The sequence below is a fragment of the Salvelinus alpinus genome, chromosome 15 (assembly GCF_045679555.1).
Source record: "Salvelinus alpinus chromosome 15, SLU_Salpinus.1, whole genome shotgun sequence".
NCBI lineage: Eukaryota > Metazoa > Chordata > Actinopteri > Salmoniformes > Salmonidae > Salvelinus > Salvelinus alpinus.
This window is the reverse complement of record NC_092100.1, coordinates 56,999,918-57,013,508: the sequence shown is the minus strand read 5'-3', so window position 1 is coordinate 57,013,508 and position 13,591 is coordinate 56,999,918. Positions and strand designations below refer to the sequence as shown.

The window sequence follows — 13,591 nt, the reverse complement described above, 5'->3', positions numbered from 1 at the left end:
GGAGGGAGCTGAAAGTCCGTATTGCCCAGCGACAGCCCCGAAACCTGAAGGATCTGGAGAAGGTCTGTATGGAGGAGTGGGCCAAAATCCCTGCTGCAGTGTGTGCAAACCTGGTCAAGAACTACAGGATACGTATGATCTCTGTAATTGCAAACAAAGGTTTCTGTACCAAATATTAAGTTCTGCTTTTCTGATGTATCAAATACTTATGTCATGCAATAAAATGCAAATTAATTACTTAAAAATCATACAATGTGATTTTCTAGATTCCGTCTCTCACAGTTGAAGTGTACCTATGATAAAAATTACAGACCTCTACATGCTTTGTAAGTAGAAAAACCTGCAAAATCGGCAGTGTATCAAATACTTGTTCTCCCAACTGTAAGTGCATTATTTACCTTCAGAGGTGAATGTAGCAAACCAGTTGCCGTGATAAAAGTGTCTTGTTGTTGTGCACTATCCTCAAACAATAGCATGGTATTTTCTTTCTGTATTAGCTACTGTAAATTGGACACTGCAGTTAGATTAACAAGAATTTAAGCTTTCTGCCCATATAAGACATGTCTTTGTCCCGGAAAGTTGGCTGTTGTATGCAACGTTTTCTAGTCATTATTGCATATTGAGCCAGAAGCGTCCCAGTTCAGGGACACCGATCTGATAGAGGTTAAAACTTCTTCAGGCTAGGGTCTGCCTAGAAGGCAAGCATCCCGGAGTAACCTCTTCACTGTTGACATTGAGACTTTTAGAGGTAATATTTAATGAAGCTGCCAGTTGGGGACTTGTGAGGCTTATGTTTCTCGAACTAGACACTAAATGTACTTGTCCTCTTATTCAGTTGTGCACCGGGGCTCCTACTCCTCTTTATATTCTGGTTAGAGCCAGTTTGAACGGTTCTGTGAAGGGAGTAGTACACAGCCTTGTACGAGATCTTCAGTTTCTTGCTAATTTCTCGCATGGAATAGCCTTCATTCCTCAGAACAAGAATAGACTGACGAGTTTCAGAAGAAAGTTATTTGTTTCTGACCATTTTGAGCCTGTAATCGAATACAAAAATGCTGATGCTCCAGATACTCAACCAGTCTAAAGAAGGCCAGTTTTATTGCTTCTTTAATCATAACAGTTTTCAGCTGTGCTAACATAATTGCAAAATAGTTTTCTAATGATCAATTAGTCTTTTAAAATTATACATTTGGATTAGCTAACAACGTGTCATTGGAACACAGGAGTGATGGTTGCTGATAATGGACTTCTGTACGCCTATGTAGATATTTCATTAAAAATCTGCCGTTTCCAGCTAAAATAGTCATTTACAACATTAACAATGTCTACACTGTATTTCTGATCAATTTGATGTTATTTTAATGGACAAAAACTTTGCTTTTCTTTCAAAAACAAGGACATTTCTAAGTGACCCCAAACTTTTGAACGGTAGTGTACATTTAATCCAATTTAAATTCAGACTGTAACACCATTTATTTTTATTAGTTGAGGGGTATGAATACTTTCTGAAAGCACTATACCTGAAGGCTTTATGTAAAGTGTAATATTGAACTCAGAAGTTATAATTTTACTTCATCCTATGTGTAGCTCATAACAATTCAAAGTTGAACCAAACAGTAAACTGAACCAAATTTAATGGGACATTAACAAAATCCAGCTTGATATTTTCAGTTAGTTAAATCTAGAATCCTTAGTCGCTACATCGATTTTTGGACATAACTTATAAACTAATGAATGCCTCATGAGTTTAGTTAAACTGCTGTACCCCATCAGAACCCAAAATAGAAGTGTGTTTTACAACAATGTTTGTTAACAAAGTAAATGTAAACACTGCATCATTTTTATATCATCGATGGTCAGTCCTTGTGTCGATAGCACTGTCTATGAATTTGAGAGTGGTTGCATTTCTCCCTGCCCGTACCTCAGCTTTTTACCAAAACAGAGGTGGGTGCCGCTTTGTTATTGTTTCACCTGCGGATTATAGCTCTAAGTTAGTTTTGGTCCTCTGTGGCTCAGTTGGTAAAGCATTTTGCTTACAATGCCAGGATTATTGGTTTGAATCATGCTGGGGCCACCCATACCAAAATATACAGTGCCTTGCGAAAGTATTCACCCCCTTGGCATTTTTCCTATTTTGTTTTCTTACAACCTGGAATTAACATGGATTTTTTTTGGGGGGGGGGGGTTTGTATCATTTGATTTACACAACATACCTACCACTTTGGTAGATGCAAAATATTTTTTATTGTGAGACAAACAAGACAATAAAACAGAACTTGAGTGTGCATAACTATTCACTCCCCCAAAAGCAATACTTTGTAGAGCCACCTTTTACAGCAATTACAGCTGCAAGTCTCTTGGGGTACATCTCTATAAGCTTGGCACTAGAGGTCGACCGATTATGATTTTTCAACGCCGATACCGATTATTGGAGGACCAAAAAAAGTCAATACGTTTTTAGTTAGTTACTAGTGTGCCATTCAATTACAACTGTATTATTTTGGAGATCCTTCATGCATGCATTATAACAAATGGAAATGTGTTTCCTGAATGAGGTGCCGTTTGCTTTTATTCAAAGGTCATCACCTGCTCTTGGAATCTTTTGGGCGTGTTTAAAAAGTAAATTAGCAATGGTGCGTCATTATTTGCCCAATTCAAACCAATCAATATGACACAGTATTATCCCTACAACCACATTGCCCATGATGGTGAAAATAATTTGAACACTTGACTAGCAACTTGTAGCCTCATTAATTTACCATTCAATGTTTTTAATTATAAAACAGGTGACACTAAGTCTATATATTAGTTTATTGAAAGAGAATGTCCTGTGTTTTACTCTCCATAATACTCTAATTTCCCATTAGTGTGGTCAAGTAAACGCAGCAGTCCAATTTTGTTGAATTGTGGCCCCGAGATTTTCATTTTAGGTTAATGACAAATTAGACTTCAGAGCGCACAGAATTATTTTACGGTCCAGAGACAATAATGGCCAAGGGGACAAGACGCTTGCTATAGCATGTTTTAAAGTTTGATTATTGTAGTGTAAAGTATTCAGGCCAGGGGGTAGCCCGAACAGGCCTCGAACCTGGGTCCTCACGGCTGTCAGCCCAATACATTAGCCATTACACCAAGCGGTTCAAACCTTTTGTAATATTACAGTTGTATAGATATTTTAACTCATGCAGGGACAAACAAATCAAATTACATGCATGAGAGGATATAAAAGAGATTTATGTTATATCAGTTTGTTTTTACTGTAACTTGTAAGTACAGGGTAGTATGTTTAGCCTGGTAGCGTGCTTAGCCTGCAGTGGTGGAAAAAGTACCCAATTGTCATACTTGAGTAAAAGTAAAGATACCTTAATAGAAAATGGCTCAAGGAAAAGATACCCAGTAAAATACTATTTGAGTAAAAGTCTAAAAGTATTTGGTTTTAAATATACTTAAGTATCAAAAGTAAATATAATTGTTAAAATATACTTAACTATCAAAAGTAAAAATAATTTGAAATTACTTATACTAAGCAAACCAGACGGCACATTTTTGTTTAATTATTTATCGATAGCCAGGGGGACACTCCAACACTCAGACATAATTTACAAACCAAGCATTTGTGTTTAGTGAGTCTGCCAGATCAGAGGCAATAGGGATTACCAGGGTTGTTCTCTTGATAAGTACTTGAATTGGACCATTTTCCTGTCCTGCTAAGCATTCAAAATGTAACGAGTACTTTTGGGTGTCAGGTAAAATGTATGGAGTAGTACTTTACACCATTGTTAGCCTGTTATCCACTATGTCTTGTATCATAAACCTGTGTATTGTATATGTAACAGTTTAACTTTAGACTGTCCCCTCGCCCATACCCGGGCGCGAACCAGGGACCTTCTGCACACATCAACAACAGTCACCCACGAAGCGTCGTTACCCATCGCTCCACAAAAGCCGCGGCCCTTGCAGAGCAAGGGGCAACACTACTTCTAGGTTTCAGAGCAAGTGACATAACTGATTGAAACGCTACTAGCGCGTACCCGCTAACTAGCTAGCCATTTCACATCCGTTACATATAGGCCTATTATGGAATCCATCAGTTTTTGTAACATCAGTATTATTTTTGACAATTTACATTATCTATAATAATAATAATAATAATAGTATGTCGTTCTACAATACTTAATAAATATAGATGATATGACATATCATAAACAACTATTTTCTAATTAGAATAAAATCATGGCGCACTTGTAAAGTGTCGCTTGCCCACGCCTCACATCCACAGCCAGCCATCACCAGCTGGCTAGTAAAAGATATGAAAGTAAGTGGTGCTTTTTCATCCTTCGACAGTGAGGCGCAGGATATGGGCCGTGGCAAGTGTAAGCAGCAACAAATTGCTCCGCGAATTTCTTTGCAGAGTGCTAGGTTTGCATTAGATAGCACAGTCACAAAGTCAAAATTGGCTGTATCGTACAATTTAATGAAAACATAAATTTGCTCATTTTGGTCATAATTTAAGGTCAGGGTTAGGCATAGTGCATGGTTAAGTTTAAAATCACATTTTAAGAAGATAACTAGTAGAAATAGACGGAGATTAAGACTTTGTGACTGTGGTAACTAGTGACGACCCGAGTGCTACTTCTCTCCAGATGAGTTTCACCGAGTTTACATCCGGGGTTTTTCCCTAGGCAATGGAAGGCGTAGTACCCCTGTTCCTTAGGCAAAGTGAAATAAATTCGCCGCACCATGACAAAAAATAGTTCGCTTTTCAAACACATTTTCGTTTCACCTTGCGACGACCCTCGACTCAAAATGTATAACTAACCATATACTATTAATGAATTAATCAATCTGGGATACAACGGCTACAATTGTTACCTTTTAGAAATAGTTGTCCTACCCTTTTCTTCTCACTCCTCATGAGCGCATGGATAACTGTTGTGCTCAGGCTGTGGTGAATGAGATTGAAGAAGAGTTCTTGTTTTGTATCTCAGTTTCTCTCTTTTTGGACAAATTGAATTTAAACAAATACTACGGAGATCTCAGACTAATCAATGGAGGATATTTGAATATTCACATCAATTGTATCGGTGATTCGGTAGAGTATTGGGTTGTTTGTAAATATTTCATTAATATCTGAGGAGAGGACTGCTGCTGTTCATGTGAGTGAAGGGTAAGTACACAGGGATTTTTGAAAATTATTATTATAAGTTTCATTTTCATTGTTTAGAAACTTTGGTTGTTTTCACATGCGTTTGATCCCTGTACCCGTAATTAATCGTGTGTTAGGATGGGCAGGACGGTTTGAAGGATACCGTTTTTGTTCATAGCTATTTCTTATAGGAGTTGGATGATATTCTCTAGCTCAGTGGTTCCCTATCCTTTTCGGTTATTGTACCACCAACTGAATTTTACTCTGCACGGAGTACCCCTGAAATACTCTCATGTGCATTTTTACCAGTAGGCCTATGGTCTCATGAGTCTTCAAGTACCCCCGGGGGTCCTAGTACTCCTGGTTGGGAACACTAGTCTAGCTAGCGGAGTGCACTGCTATTGGAGGGCAGTGGACATGGCTAGCTAGAAAGGGGCCGATTCTAACTTGTAACCACCAAAGCGTGCCTATTTGTAAGGATTTTGTTATTATTTGAAGCCATCCCCAAAATATTGTTCTTATGTTATGCTACTGTTTTATTTTATAATTACTTACCTAGATTGACAGCTAGCTTGTTTGCTACAGTTTTGTGCCATATGTAGTTAGCTATCGCTAACTAGTTTAGAGCTAGCTTGCTCTCTAGTGACTGGATGCTGTGAAAACTCTCCCTGTGTTAGCTAGCCTCGCAAGCTGAAATAACCGGCTAACGTCGTTAGTTGTAGTTGACGAGGATGTCAAGGCATATCAACTGTAGTGATATTTTATTTGAAAAGGAGTTTTAAACTGTGAAATGGAACTGAAGTCTGACTCCTTGCCATTAGCTAGCAAATAATCAGATGTTTTTCATTAGCTTGCACCAAATATGTAACAACAATTTACTAGCTACCTGGCTAACGAACGCGAATTGAACGTGTGCGCGCGGCTGCACTGCGCAACATGGCGATTTGTGCTCTTGTAAATGAAAGTTATAAAACACTCGTTCATGCTGAAATAATATGCATTTTCAGACAAAGACAATGCATCTGGTAGCATGGCATTGTGCAAAGGAGGTCCAAATAGTGCTAAATTTGAGTTGAGGCCCTTATGTTAGGAAAACGAATCAATATTTATGCTCATGTAGTCATTTTATAGACTGCACGCTAGCCAGCAGATCCAACCGGCTTGCTTACAGCTGCACCAGGGTCAGACAGCAGAGGAGCCGGTTCAAATCAAATTTTAGTTGTCACATGTGCCGAATACAGTAGGTGAAGACCTTACAGTGAAATGCTTACTTACAACCCCGTAACCAACAATGCAGTTAAAATAAGTAAATAAAGTAACATAATTAAAGAGCAGCAGTAAAATAACAATAGCGACGCTAAATACAGGGGGTACCGGTACAGAGTCAATGTGTGGGGGCACTGGTTAGTCGAGGTAATTGAGGTAATATATACATGTGAGTAGAGTTATTAAAGTGACTTATGCATAGATAATAACAGAGAGTAGCAGCAGTGTAAAATATGGGGGGTAGAAGCCTCTTGGACCTAGACTTGGCGCTCTGGTACCGCTTGCCATGCGGTAACAGAGAGAATAGTCTGACTAGGGTGGCTGGAGTCTTTGACAATTTTTAGGGCCTTCCTCTGACACGCCTGGTATAGAGGTCCTGGATGGCAGGAAGCTTGGCCCCGGTGATGTACTGAGCCGTACGCACTACCCTCTGTAGTGCCTTGCGGTCGGAGGCCGTGCAGTTGCCATACCAGGCAGTGATGCAACCCATCAGGATGCTCTCTATGGTGCAGCTGTGGAACCTTTTGAGGATCTGAGGACCCATGCCAAATATTTTCAGTCTCCTGAGGGGGAAGAGGTTTTGTCATACCCTCTTCACTACTGTTTTGGTGTGCTTGGACCATGTTAGTTTAGTGATGTGGACACCAAGGGACTTGAAGTTCTCAACCTGCTCCACTACAGCCCACAAAATGGTCTCGGCCCGTTTGCTCCTCCCCCATTGTTTTCCAAGCAGAGCAGGCAGGCCCGTTGCCTTACGACTCCAGACTCCACACAGACACATGTGTACACATGCTGCTTCAGAGACAGTAATTTTTTTTAATTTAACTTTATTTAACCAGGTAGGCCAGTTGAGAACAAGTTCTCATTTACAACTGTGACATGGCCAAGATAAAGCAAAGCAGTGCGACACAAACACAGAGTTACACTTGGGATAAACAAACGTACAGTCAATAACACAATAGAAAAGTCTATATACAGTGTGTGCAAATGTAGTAAGATTGGGGAGCTAAGGCAATAAATAGGCCTTAGTGGTGAAATAACTACAATTTAGCAATTAAACACTGGAGTGATAGACGTGCGATAGATGTGCAGAAGATGAATGTGCAAGTAGAGATACTGGGGTGCAAAGGAGAAGAAAAAAAAATAACAATATGGGAATGAGGTAGTCGGGTGGGCTATTTACAGATGGGCTGTGTACAGGTGCAATGATTGGTAAGCTGCTCTGACAGCTGATGCTGGTGACCAGTGAGCTGAGATGAGGTGGAGCTTTACCTAACAAAGACTTATAGATGACCTGGAGCCAGTGGGTCTGGCCACAAATATGTAGTGAGGGCCAGCCAACGAGAGCATACAGGTCGCAATGGTGGGTAGTATATGGGGATTTGGTGACAAAACGGATGGCACTGTCATAGACTGCATCCAGTTTGCAGAGTAGAGTGTTGGAGGCTATTTTGTATATTATTTTGGTATTTTATTAGGATCCCCATTAGCTGTTGCAGAAGCAGCAGCTACTCTTCCTGGGGTCCACGTGAAACATGACAACATCAATAGACAAGAACAGCTACATTAGGGTGCATCTTTAGAAGTTTGTGAGAGTCTTATGGGCCACGCCAAATTTCTTCGGCCTCCTTAGGTTAGAGGCGCTATTGCGCCTTCTTCACCACGCTGTTAGTGTGAATTTCAGGTCTTCAGTGACATTACGAAATGTTCTCAACTGGCCTACCTGGTTAAATAAAGTTAAAATAAAAATGTTTTAACTGTCTCTGAAGCAGCATGTGTACACACTGTCTGTGTGGAGTCTGGAGTCGTAAGGCAACAGGCCTGCCTGCTCTGCTTGGAAAACAATGGGGGAGGAGAGGAACTTGAAGCTTTTTATCCTCTTCACTGCGGCCCGTTGATGTGGATGGGGGCGTGCTCTCTCTGCTGTGTCCTGTAGTCCACGATCAGCTCCTTTGTTTTGTTGACGCTGAGGGTGAGGTTATTTTCATGGCACCACCTCCGCCAAACCACTCACCTCATCCCTGTTTTTTACATTTATTTATTTAATAAATGTTTTATTTAACCTTTATTTAACCAGGTAGGCCAGTTGAGAACAAGTTCTCATTTACAACTGCAACCTGGCCAAGATAAAGCAAAGCAGTGTGACAAAAACAACACAGTCTCACATGGGATAAACAAACGTACAGTCAATAACACAATAGAAAATCTGTATACAGTGTGTGCAAATGAAGTAAGGCGGTAAGGCAATTAATAGGCCGTAGTGGCGAAGTAATTACAATTTAGCAATTAACACTGGCGTGATAGATGTGCAGATGAGGATGTGCAAGTAGAAATACTGGTGTGCAAAAGAGCAGAAAAAAACAAATATGGGGATGAGGTAGGTAGGTAGTTGGTTGGATGGACTATTTATAGATGGGCTGTGAACAGCTGCAGCGATCTGTAAGCTGCTCTGACAGCCGATGCTTGAAGGAGATATAAGTCTCCAACTTCAGTGATTTTTGCAATTCGTTTCAGTCATTGGCAGCAGAAAACTGGAAGGAAAGACGGCCAAAGGAAGTGTTGGCTTTGTGGATGACCAGTGAAATATACCTGCTGGAGCGCGTGCTACGGGTGGGTGATGCTATGGTGACCAGTGAGCTGACATTAGGCGGAGCTTTACCTAGACTTATAGATGACTTGGAGCCAGTGGGTTTGGTGACAAATATGTAGCGAAGACCAGACAACGAGAGCATACAGGTCGCAGTGGTTGGTAGTATTTGGGGCTTTGGTGACAAAACGGATGGCACTGTGATAGACTGCATCCAATTTACTGAGTAGAGTGTTGGAGGCTATTTTGTAAATGACATCGTCGAGGATCGGTAGGATAGTCAGTTTTACGAGGGTATGTTTGGCAGCATGAATGTTCATGCAGCATGAATGTTCATTTCTCTACAAATAAGCTGCCTCCAATGTCGTTTTAGATAATTTGGCAGTAGGTCCTACCAGCCTCAACCGCAGATCACGTGTAACCACGCCAGCCCAGGACCTCCACTTCCTTCTTCTTCACCTGCGGGATCGTCTGAGACCAGCCACCCAGACAGCTGATGAAGCTGATGCGTATTTCTGTCTGTAATGAAGCCCTTTTGTGGGGGAAAAACATTCTGATGGCTGCGCCTCTGCCCAGTCATGTGATATCCATAGATTATGGCCTAATGAATTTATTTCAATTGACTGATTTCCTTCTGAACTGTCACTCAGTAAAACCGTTAATTGTTTCATGTTTTAAAGGTTTTTGTTTAAGCGTATATAAACCAAGTAATTTTTTTTTTTAATCATGTCACTCTGTTCTGCTGTTGGTCTGTAGGCTGGCTCCATGCTGTAGAATGGCCATTGGAAGTGATTCTAGCTTAATCACACATACTCTTACTGTACATGCACAGCTCTTCTAGCTGCTTAGAATCAACCTCTATACAGGAAATAAAATATTTTATCATGGACAGTAACTGTAGCCCACCTAATGTACTAGGTAAGCTTTCCTGATTACGTTTCACACTAGTAGGTTTCAAACCAATCTGTGTCATTAGGAATCATGGATTGTACGGGTGGTTTAGTTCAGAAGAAGGGAAACTGAAAGTTGCCAAGGGATAGTATTGCCACCCACTGCTACCTCTATACTATTACTGTCTGTTATGATCAGAACCATGTATGAAAATTCATGTTTGATCAAACCACGTTTAGTTGCAAAGTATCCTGCACGTTGTCCTCCCATGTTTAACATGACTGACTTTACATTTACATTTACATTTAAGTCATTTAGCAGACGCTCTTATCCAGAGCGACTTACAAATTGGTGCATTCACCTTATGATATCCAGTGGAACAACCACTTTACAATAGTGCATCTAACTCTTTTAAGGGGGGGGGGGTTTAGAAGGATTACTTTATCCTATCCTAGGTATTCCTTAAAGAGGTGGGGTTTCAGGTGTCTCCGGAAGGTGGTGATTGACTCCGCTGACCTGGCGTCGTGAGGAAGTTTGTTCCACCATTGGGGTGCCAGAGCAGCAAACAGTTTTGACTGGGCTGAGCGGGAACTGTACTTCCTCAGAGGTAGGGAGGCGAGCAGGCCAGAGGTGGATGAACGCAGTGCCCTTGTTTGGGTGTAGGGCCTGATCAGAGCCTGAAGGTACGGAGGTGCCGTTCCCCTCACAGCTCCGTAGGCAAGCACCATGGTCTTGTAGCGGATGCGAGCTTCAACTGGAAGCCAGTGGAGAGAGCGGAGGAGCGGGGTGACGTGAGAGAACTTGGGAAAGTTGAACACCAGACGGGCTGCGGCGTTCTGGATGAGTTGTAGGGGTTTAATGGCACAGGCAGGGAGCCCAGCCAACAGCGAGTTGCAGTAATCCAGACGGGAGATGACAAGTGCCTGGATTAGGACCTGCACCGCTTCCTGCGTGAGGCAGGGTCGTACTCTGCGAATGTTGTAGAGCATGAACCTACAGGAACGGGTCACCGCCTTGATGTTAGTTGAGAACGACAGGGTGTTGTCCAGGATCACGCCAAGGTTCTTAGCACTCTGGGAGGAGGACACAATGGAGTTGTCAACCGTGATGGCGAGATCATGGAACGGGCAGTCCTTCCCCGGGAGGAAGAGCAGCTCCGTCTTGCCGAGGTTCAGCTTGAGGTGGTGATCCGTCATCCACACTGATATGTCTGCCAGACATGCAGAGATGCGATTCACCACCTGGTTATCAGAGGGGGGAAAGGAGAAGATTAATTGTGTGTCGTCTGCATAGCAATGATAGGAGAGACCATGTGAGGATATGACAGAGCCAAGTGACTTGGTGTATAGCGAGAATAGGAGATGGCCTAGAACAGAGCCCTGGGGGACACCAGTGGTGAGAGCACGTGGTGCGGAGACAGATTCTCGCCACGCCACCTGGTAGGAGCGACCTGTCAGGTAGGACGCAATCCAAGCGTGGGCCGCGCCGGAGATGCCCAGCTTGGAGAGGGTGGAGAGGAGGATCTGATGGTTCACAGTATCAAAGGCAGCCGATAGGTCTAGAAGGATGAGAGCAGAGGAGAGAGAGTTAGCTTTAGCAGTGCGGAGCGCCTCCGTGACACAGAGAAGAGCAGTCTCAGTTGAATGACTAGTCTTGAAACCTGACTGATTTGGATCAAGAAGGTCATTCTGAGAGAGATAGCAGGAGAGCTGGCCAAGGACGGCACGTTCAAGAGTTTTGGAGAGAAAAGAAAGAAGGGATACTGGTCTGTAGTTGTTGACATCGGAGGGATCGAGTGTAGGTTTTTTCAGAAGGGGTGCAACTCTCGCTCTCTTGAAGACGGAAGGGACGTAGCCAGCGGTCAAGGATGAGTTGATGAGCGAGGTGAGGTAAGGGAGAAGGTCTCCGGAAATGGTCTGGAGAAGAGAGGAGGGGATAGGGTCAAGCGGGCAGGTTGTTGGGCGGCCGGCCGTCACAAGACGCAAGATTTCATCTGGAGAGAGAGGGGAGAAAGAGGTCAAAGCACAGGGTAGGGCAGTGTGAGCAGAACCAGCGGTGTCGTTTGACTTAGCAAACGAGGATCGGATGTCGTCGACCTTCTTTTCAAAATGGTTGACGAAGTCATCAGCAGAGAGGGAGGAGGGGGGAGGAGGGGGAGGAGGATTCAGGAGGGAGGAGAAGGTGGCAAAGAGCTTCCTAGGGTTAGAGGCAGATGCTTGGAATTTAGAGTGGTAGAAATTGGCTTTAGCAGCAGAGACAGAAGAGGAGAATGTAGAGAGGAGGGAGTGAAAGGATGCCAGGTCCGCAGGGAGGCGAGTTTTCCTCCATTTCCGCTCGGCTGCCCGGAGCCCTGTTCTTCACTTTACAGGTGAACTTGGCTCGGTTGCTCTGGTAGTTTTTCAATTTTGGGGTGACTTAGCCATCCTGAAAGCCCAATTTGTGGTGGGGAGTCTCATGTAGGCCTAGTGGGCTCTGCATCTACTGTCTTGCAGGGAGTCTGAGAGAGTGGAGACCAGTTACACTGCCAGGTGGTGAGTCCTGCAACAGCTCCTGTTGTAATTGTTCTCTTGGCTGGCAGCTTTGGCCCGGAAATCAATCAGACTGGACGGCTGTGACATTGCCTCGGGCGGACTCGCTGGTTTCCCGGTTCTCACTGTTTGTTTGTTGTCCCACGGAACCAGCCAAATGTATGCTTTTGTGAGCTTCACGTCAGTGCCCTGCGAATGTCATTTCCAAGTTGTTTTATTTACTCTTGTGCATGCTAAGAACAAAAATTCTAATTCAGTAGAAGACAGAATTATTGGCTTTCTTTGACGTTGCAAGTAGTTCCATAAACCAAGGTGGTTGTGCAGGATTCAAAGTGCCGTCACTTTGAAAGTAATACTTTGAAACAATGAGCTTTACGCAGATTCATATCATCATTACAGTTAGGCTTGGCCGGTATATCGTGTATATACCCAGGGGTCACATTAGCTTTCAGAAATCAGCATTTTCAAAACACAGACCATCATACAATCTGCGTTTTTAAACCATTTCACTTACGTTTTATATTGAACTTTGACATATTTTTTTGCTTCAATAGAGTGATCCGGGGCATGCAACTATTAGCTTACAATGAAAAAGACGATGCATAGCCATCGTATTTCTGTTTATCATAGAAAGAATGAAGCCAGCTACATTTCGTAATGTTTTGCTTGAAGGTAATCTTGCATTTTACTGGAGAACAGTAGCTACACATCAGTCAGAGCGCTGTCTGACTGATGAATGACAAGAGCAAACATTTTTCATCCGAGTGGAGAAGTGCTTAAATTAGTCTGAAGCCAAGCAGAAAATACAATGAGTTACATTTTAGATCTGCGTTTATAAAAAGCAGCAAGATATTTTTTTTAACCTTTTGTCTATGTGACCGGTGAAATGAGGAACACAATCTGCTTTATCTCCTAATGTATTGCACAAGTTGACTGACTGCAAGTATTCACTTAGAAAGTAGCTACAAATATTCAAAGTTTATAAAATAAAAACTTCAAAGAAATAGTTACAACGGTATTGATAAACCATCTTGTGGCTATTTCCAAATAACCCAGTTAATGGTATCAGGTTGCATTAACACAGAATTCTGATAACTATTTCTTTGAAGTTTTTAATATTGGTAGCTACTTTTTAAGTAAATACCTGCAGTTAAACATGTGCAATATGTTATG

General features: G+C 42.3%; 1 protein-coding gene across 5 annotated transcripts in view; it reads left to right on the top strand.

Moving 5' to 3' along the window:
- The first annotated feature begins 4,707 nt into the window (after positions 1–4,707).
- The window catches only part of LOC139540420 (PHD finger protein 21A-like), a 116,384-nt gene continuing 107,500 nt past the window's right edge, over positions 4,708–13,591 (top strand). For 4 of the 5 annotated variants that reach the window (XM_071344222.1, XM_071344223.1, XM_071344225.1 and 1 more), the window contains exon 1: positions 4,708–5,167. The gene's annotated coding sequence lies outside the window, so the exon portion shown is untranslated. The remainder of the gene's footprint in view (positions 5,168–13,591) is intronic. The other variant, XM_071344224.1, reaches the window with a different exon arrangement.